The sequence below is a fragment of the Jaculus jaculus genome, chromosome 3, assembly GCF_020740685.1.
Source record: "Jaculus jaculus isolate mJacJac1 chromosome 3, mJacJac1.mat.Y.cur, whole genome shotgun sequence".
In the NCBI taxonomy this organism is placed as follows: Eukaryota; Metazoa; Chordata; class Mammalia; order Rodentia; family Dipodidae; genus Jaculus; species Jaculus jaculus.
In genome coordinates, this window is record NC_059104.1 from 2,363,306 (window position 1) to 2,371,803 (window position 8,498).

Genomic DNA, 8,498 nt, shown 5'->3' on the forward strand with positions numbered 1-8,498 from the left:
CCTCCTTCTCCTGCCGCCCTCTTCGAGAACACTGCATATCAGCAACCCCTCTGGGGAAATAACTTTGAGAAACTGTACAGTGGATGCTAAATGACTTAATGGATAATAAAATGGCTGTGCTTCTGAGACTGCTATTTAAAGACCAACTTGACATTCTATGTAAAATGAACACTAGTGTTTTTTTTTTAATGTAATCCTGGGACCTTACCCAGCTTTCCTGCCAAATTTCGCTATTTCTGGAGGGCACACTTCTTCCCAGCAAGTCAGCTGCCGCTTCTGAGAGACTTGATGTGGAGACCCTGGGGGGTGGCTGATCTCCTTATCCACCCCCAGGACATGGGGAAAAGAAAAGAGATAAAGAGTGTCTTAAAAACCACAAGTGGCATTGTGAAGGGTGACCCCGTGTCTTTGTGTTTACTGCCACTGAGACAGAGCTTCACCTCGGCGGGGCTTGGAGTTCATTTATACCCTGGCATGATCCTAGATGCCAACCTGACCTTTACTACTCCTCCCTGACAAGTGTCCCAGGTGACCTGTGCAGCCTCTCTCTGTGTCACCACAAGGCCTCAGCCAGTCCTGGTTCCCTGGTCAGAGATTAAGTCAGAACTTTTTTTTTTTTTTTTTCGAGGTAGGGCCTCATTCTAGTCCAGGCTGACCTGGAATTCACTACGGAGTCTCAGGGTGGCCTCGCACTCACGGCGAAATTCCTACCTCTGCCTCCAGAGTGCTGGGATTAAAGGAGTGCGCCACCACGCCCGGTTAAGTGAGAACTTTTCACTTCTTCAACTGGACACTTTGCACTTGTGTGTGAACTGCATGTGCATGCACTTTCATGCAGACGCCTGTGTACATGTGCACATGTAGACGCTTGTGGAGCCCAGAGGTTGATGTTAATGTCTTCCTTGCTGGTTCTCCTTCGTACTTACTGAGGCCAGACTACTCTCACTTGAATCCAGAGCTCAGTGATCCAGCTAGGCTAACTAGCTGGCTTGCTCTGGGAGGTTCTCTGTCTCTAGCTCCCGAGCACTGAGACTACAGAGGGGTACTTCACCCACCCGGCATTGACCTGGGTGCTGGGGCCGTGAACTCCAGATCTCATGCTTGTGTGGCGAGTGCTTTGTCACAGAGCCATCACCCCAGCCACACACAGGAGAACTCTGTCCTATTCAGGGTAGGGACACTACTCACTAGAAACCACTAGCAGACCCAAGTGTGACAAGCAAGTGTCTCTAGATATTGCAAATCCCTCAGGGAGATCAATGTCATCCCATGAGAGCTCCAAGTTAGGAACTGTCAGGGCCTGATTTGATGCACGCATAAGCAGGTTATATCAGGACTGGACCTGTGGCTTTCCCACACTCCCCTTCGAGGAGTGGGTACCATAGGAAAGCTCTGGCATGCGGTCACCCTAAGCAGGAAGAACGGCCAGGAACAAAGACAGCTGCATGCATGTCAGGGCTCCCTCAACAGAGATTATGTCCAGAAATTACTATGAAAATGTGAAGACAAGATCAAGCCAACCAGGAGAACTGGCCTTATTCCTGTCTCTTTTAGGTTGCCTAATGCTTTTGGACAAATAACCCTTGTACTTGAGACAGGGCAGCTCTTTTCTCTGGCCATAGAACCATGGCAAAGTGGCAAGAACATCCAGACTTTATCTTCTGGAAAAGAGGGAGGAAAGGGAGAGTGGTTGTGCAACTTGAAGTCATGATAAACTGTTTGGGGTAGGGGTGAATGCAAAGGGAATGGAAAGGGTATTTGGTCTAACTCTCAATACCAATGCTAGGGGTAAGATGGTTCCCTGACTGACGTGATAGATTTCTCTTGACACAGCCCTCCCCGTGGCTAAAACCATCCCTGAAGGCACTGTGATTGTGATGCCCTTTAAAGAGCCCTTTCAGACAAGGACAACCACAGACGCCACCACAGTGGCCCCACTGCAGGCATGAAGGGCAGATCTGCCCAAGAGTGTGGAGAACTGGGCACAAATCCAAGGACCTTGTCCCAGGCCTGGCCCTGTCTCAGAATGACTCTGGATGTCTTGGAAATATCAGCTAGCCTCTGAGATTCCTCATGGAGAACACTGAGGCCATAGTTTCATCCTTCCTACTTGTGAGGACCTGTCACAAGAACCCATGAAGGCAGATCTGCTAAGTATCTGAAATCCCAAAGCATCATGGTAATGCAATTAAGTGCCAGACATGCAGGCAGAAGCTGCCCTCAGGCTCTGAGCAGTGCACCAAGAGGCAAAAGAACATCACAGCACAGGGTGAAGATAGTGGGCTCTGGGCCAGATGGTGCTTGAGGTCAGACTCTGCTCACCCATTTCATTGTCTATGAAGTGTGATGGTAAGAAAACCTGGGACAAATGCAAGGTGCTACACAGCTCCTGGACAGAGTGAACACTAGACATGCCAAGATCCAATGTCTATCTTCCATCTTTCCATCCTTGTACACATTTCCTATTTAGTTTCAGATGAAATTATTTTAACTTGATGTTTGAAAAATTGAAGAGTCATATAAGGAAGTGTCATGTGCCCTTAGACCCATCTCATAAGGTTTTAGTATCAAGGCACATGTGTGCATTCTCACATTCTTTGTGAATGAGCACTTCTGTATGCATGCATGCATGCTTCCTCTCTCAAACATTACATGCAAGGGCTGGAGAGATGGCTTAGAGGTTAAGGCGCTTGCCTGCAAAGCCTAAGGACTCATGTTCAACTCCCCAAATCCCACATAAGCTAGACACACAAAGGTGAGGCAAGTGCAAGGTTGCACATGCCCACTAGGTGGTGCAAGAGTCTGGAGTTTGATTGCAGTGGCTAAGGCCCTGGTGCACCAATTCTGTCTCTCTCCCTCCCTCCCTCCCTCTCTCTCTCTCTCTCTCTGTCTAAAATAAAAATAAGAAAAAGTTACATACAGCACACACGTGTGTGTGTATGTTTTTCCCAAGCCATCTAAGTGCAGGTTGAAAAATCACCGCTTCTATGCAGACTTCAATGAGAGCGTGTATAAACATTTGCATACACTTCCATGCACACTTCTAAGGAAACTTCTATGAATCCTTCTGTGCATCTATGCACTGTGCATACTCCTGGGCATGCTTTGCACGCGTCTATGTGCACTACTACATAGACTTGTAGGAACACTGGCGTGGCACACTTGCTTGTATGCTTGTACGGTTATTTTGATGCATACTTGTTAAAGACAGGAAAGGTCTCTTAGTTTTCATGCTGAGGACATCTGTATGCCCCTTTAAGCACACTAGACCTGAGTAAAGGGTGAGCACACAAGAAGAAGTAGATGCAGGAGTGAAGACCAGCAAACCTGGAGTCAGACAGCATGGAGAACCTTCTTGTCTCCAACACAGAACCCTGTGTTTAACTCTGGATTTTCTAGTCAAGGCCATCCATGCCTTCCATCTTTAACCATATCCTCTACGGTCTGTGGAATCTTTTGAGGGACATTTTCTCCAATCTACTATTTTTTAAATATGTATTTATTTGCAAGGAGAGAGGAAAAAAATAGGCATGCCAGGGCCTTGAGCCACTGCAAACAAACTTCAGATGCATGTGTTGCTTTGTGCATCTGGTTTCATGTAGGTGCTGGGGAATCCAATCCAGGCCATTAGGCTTTACAGGCAAGCACTTTAACCTTGGTGCTATCTCTCCAACGCCCCCCCAATCTAATATTTTCAAAGCCTTTACAATTGGTGTGTCCAACTATTGCAGCCAGGTTTGTATTGCTGGCAGAAATCACCCAACCAAGAGCAGCTTTTGGGATAAAGGGGTTCATTTTGGCTTACAGACTCGAGGGGAAGCTCCACAATGGCAGGGGGAAATGATGGCATGAGCAGAGAGTGGACATCACCCCCTGGCCAACATAAGGGGGACAATAGCAACAGGAGAGTGTGCCAAACACTGGCATGGGGAAACTGGCTAAGCCCACCCTCAACATTACACTGCTTCCAGGAGGCTTTAATTTCCAATTGCCATCAGCTGGGGGACACCTGAATCAAACCACCACACCTCCCAAGGGTTAATACGCTGGCAGCATTTGAGCCTGGACTCCCAGTGTCCCACAGCAAGCTCTCGGGACCCAGCATGAGAACTCTGGACCTAGAGCTGCCCTTCCAGTGACCTGCAAAATAGATTCACTGTTCATCTGTCATCGTTTTGCTGCTGAGTCATGCACATTGGTCTTTAAAAATCTCACAATCACCCAGAACCCGGCAAACAGCTGGGTGGTTATATTAAACCTGCTGATTCAGAGAGCTTTCCTCCCAACCACCCAAGCTAAAGTCCAGGAAATATTCACAAATCTTTTGCTCAATCGGGTCCCTCCTTTTCCACCAACATTTGGGGTTTTGTCTATAGATTTTAGGTTTAAAAAAAAAACAGGCAGAAATCACTTTACAGAAGACAGAAAAAGAGACCTCATACACTCTGGGAAGAAAAGGAAGCAAGAGAAGAGCTCTTTATGTTAAAAATACCCACTGCTGCACACAAGCAAGTCAGAGACAACGTTATAGTCAGACAGGCGGCTGATGTTTTCTCGTTTCCTTGAGAAGTTCTATTTAAAATTGTGACTCGGGGGCTGGAGAGATGGCTTAGCGGTTAAGCGCTTGCCTGTGAAGCCTAAGGACCCCGGTTCGAGGCTCGGTTCCCCAGGTCCCACGTTAGCCAGATGCACAAGGGGGCGCACGCGTCTGGAGTTCGTTTGCAGAGGCTGGAAGCCCTGGCGCGCCCATTCTCTCTCTCTCCCTCTATCTGTATTTCTCTCTGTGTCTGTCACTCTCAAATAAATAAATAAAAAATAAATATTTAAAGTTGTGACTCGGGTCATGGACCAGCATGTGGCCTTGCTGTCCGTCTTTTTCTCCCGTGTGCGGACGCCTTGCTGTCCCGTCAGCCTCTGGCCCGCGGTGCTGACCCCAATGCCATGCCTTCAATTAAGTTGCAAAGTTCTGATGGAGAGAGATTTAAAGTTGATGTAGAAATTGCCAAGCAGTCTGTGACCATCAAAACCATGATGGAAGATTTGGGAATGGATGATGAAGGAGATGATGACCCAGTTCCCCTACCAAATGTTAATGCAGCAGTACTAAGAAAGGTCATCAGTGGTGCACCCACCATAAGGACGACCCTCCTCCTCCTGAGGATGACGAGAACAAAAAGAAGCGGACGGATGACATCCCTGTGTGGGACCAAGAATTCCTGAAAGTTGACCATGGAACACTTTTTGAACTTATTCTGGCTGCAAACTACTTAGACATCAAAGGTTTGCTGGACATTACATGCAAGACTGTTGCCAATATGATTAAGGGGAAGACTCCTGAGGAGATCCGCAAGACCTTCAATATCAAAAATGACTTTACCGAAGAGGAAGAGGCCCAGGTGCGCAAAGAGAACCAGTGGTGCGAAAAGAAATAAAAGGTTGTGCCTGACACTGTAACACTATAAGGATTGTTCCAAATACTAGCTGCACTGCTCTGCTTATGATGTTAATATTAGACAAACAGTACAGAAATGCAGCAGCAAATCAATTGTATTAGCATAATAGTGTCCTCCTTGCATGTGGAGTCTGAGTACAGATTCCAAGTTAAAGGCGGAGTTCCTCCAAGTGTGAGCGAAAGTTGTCTTTCTTTACTCTCAACAAAACTGAGCTATGGGTTCTCTGGAGAGTGGCATCTTGGGCTTTTTCTGTCTTCTGTAAAGCGATTTCTGCCTGGTTTATTGTCCAGTTAACTTCAGTGAACTTTTCAGAGTTGCCATTGTAAATAAAACAACCTATGAGAGGGGTTTTGTAATAGAAAAACTAGGATCTTTTTTTGTTTGTTTGTTTTTGTTTTCGAGGTAGGTTCTCCCTAGCTCAGGCTGACCTGGAATTCACTATGTAGTCTCAGGGTGGCCTCGAACTCACAGGATCCTCCTACCTCTGCCTCCCAAGTGCTGGGATTAAAGGTGTGCGCCACCACGCCCGGCAAAACTAGGATCTTTTTTTTTTTTTTTTTTTTTGAGAACGACAGACACAGAGAGAAAGACAGATAGAGGGAGAGAGAGAGAATGGGTGCACCAGGGCTTCCAGCCTCTGCAAACGAACTCCAGACGCGTGTGCCCCCTTGTGCATCTGGCTAACGTGGGACCTGGGGAACCGAGCCTCAAACTGGGATCCTTAGGCTTCACAGGCAAGCGCTTAACCGCTAAGCCATCTCTCCAGCCCAAAACTAGGATCTTTATTCAAGACTTGGAAACTAGAAGCAGACAACTTGAAGTTAATGCTCCGACTGGAGTTGTTAGTCTCCAGCCTCCCAAACCAAGCAGAACACTGCTCTTGGTTAGCTCGTGTGTAGCTGGGTTCTCTTCACTGAACCTGAGGACTGGGGTTTGGTTTTTCTGTCCTTATTATTTTGGGGGGGTGGATTTTTTTTAATTTTTAATCATAGCTTTGAATATGTTGCCTAGAGACTTAGTTATTACCCAGTCTGTAGTTTTGTGGGGAAATGTAACTAGACAATTTGTTAGGTTTCAATTTAAAAAAAATCACTTAATTCATGTGGTATGTCATCCTTTTTATAATCAGTGTTCCCACATGGGGAAAACACACTACTTGCATGTAAACAGTAATTTAATCTTTAACATTAATGTGTGGCAAAACAGAAAACAGCTAGCATGAGTGAAAGATGACTTTTCAATAAAAAGTAAGTTTTACAGTAAAAAAAAAATTAAAAAAACAAAAAACACCTGCTAAACCCAGTTGACTCCATCTATCCCCACAGCCTTGGAGGAAGCCCTTCCTGCCTGGGTCGCAGGGACAGACTGCCTCCAGCAGGCACAGCTCCCGTGATGGACTTCGAGTTAGCATGCAGACACTCCGGATTTTGGCTGCCTTCATCCACAGGACAGCTGAACTCACCTGCGACTTCTGTTTCTAACAAGGTTTGGACCCTTTCCAGACTCATCTCCCACCACTCCCTGCAGGCCAGCCTTTGTATGCCCTACTTGGGACTGCAAGCCATGAGCCAGGCTGGTTCTCCACTGGCCACACCGTCCTCACGCTGGCATCCCTTCCTGAAGCCCCCTACTGATGTTTAAAAGCTGGGGACTCCGAGATGCAGGCTTGTGAGCACTTCCTGACTTCCCCAAGCCACTGGGCCTCTCTTTTCAGGGCTTGATGATGGCTCTTGCTGAATTAGCCACACTCTGCCCCAGGCCACAACCTGCGGGGAGAATGATGGGAATCGCCCTGTGTGCAGATACCCTGTTCAGCACCAGGAACATGGGAGGTCTTTGGATACCACTGCTCCTGAGAGGGCATTCACAGTCCCACCACCCAAGATCAAGAGCAGAGGGCACCCCAGGGCACTGTGCTCCCACCTTCAGCTCCCGCAGGGCACACCCTTCCCTAGGATGCCCAAGGACTCTTCTCTTTCTTCATGGTAAGAGATGGACGGGGAGGCCAACCCACATAGTGGCTCATGGCCCGGGGCCTCCAGCAAACTCTGCGTTTTCTGGCTAGTTTACAGTACTGTTCTCTCCCCATCACCACCCGGAAATGAAAATACAGAATTTGGGGGCCAGCAGGGTACTATTTACTGCAACAGGAATTCATGGAACTGAAACAGCCCCACAGCCTGGGTGACTGTGGGAGAGTGTTATGGAGACCTCATCCACTCTGGGAAGAAAAGGAAGCAAGAGAAGAGCTCCTTATGTTAAAAATACCCACTGCTGCACGCAAGCAAGTCAGAGACAACGTTAGAGTCAGACAGGTGGCCGATGTTTTCTCATTTTCTTGAGAAGTTCTATTTAAAATTGTGACTCGGGTCATGGACTAGATAGTCAGGACAGACAATGTTTGAAGGGTAATATCAGTGAGAATAGAGAGCAGACTCTTGAAACTATAAATAAGACCAAGAGAGAAACTGTACCTCCACCATGTATAATAAGGCACCACTGAGTGTAGGTAAAGGGAGGCCGGCCCCAGGTGTAACTCAGGTAAGATGGGGACGCTGTGTGGCAGGTACGCTTCAGGAAGTGAAGGGGAGAGCTTGGGAGAGAGAGGTGGTCAGGAGGAGCTGAGCACTCACGAAAAAGACAACAACTCCCTGAGCCCCACGGGCTGTGTCTGCTGAACTTGAACTCATGTCCTTGTCAGATTCCAAGCTGAGCCTGGCAAAGGGCACGAGGCCAGGAACAGAGTGGGAAGTGTCCGCACGTGTCAGAGTGTTCTGCCGCCATGGACTTCAGCACGGGCAGAGCGGGTGCTCTTGTCTGTAGTTTTTTTTTTGTAATCGGGCCCTTGATTATTTTTTCAAAAATAAATAAGTAGGGCTGGAGAGATGGCTTAGTGGTTAAGGTATTTGCCTGCAAAGCCAAAGGATCCGGATTCAACTCTCCAGGACCCACGTAAGCCAGATGCCCAAAGGGGCACATGCATCTGGAGTTCGTTTGCAATGGCTAAAGGCCCTGGTGTGTCCGTTCTCTCTCTCTCTCTCTCTC

At 47.6% G+C, this 8,498-nt stretch overlaps 1 pseudogene; it reads left to right on the forward strand.

The window, feature by feature from the left end:
* Positions 1-4,941: 4,941 nt before the first annotated feature.
* Positions 4,942-5,489, forward strand: LOC101612384 (annotated as a pseudogene).
* Positions 5,490-8,498: the final 3,009 nt, after the last annotated feature.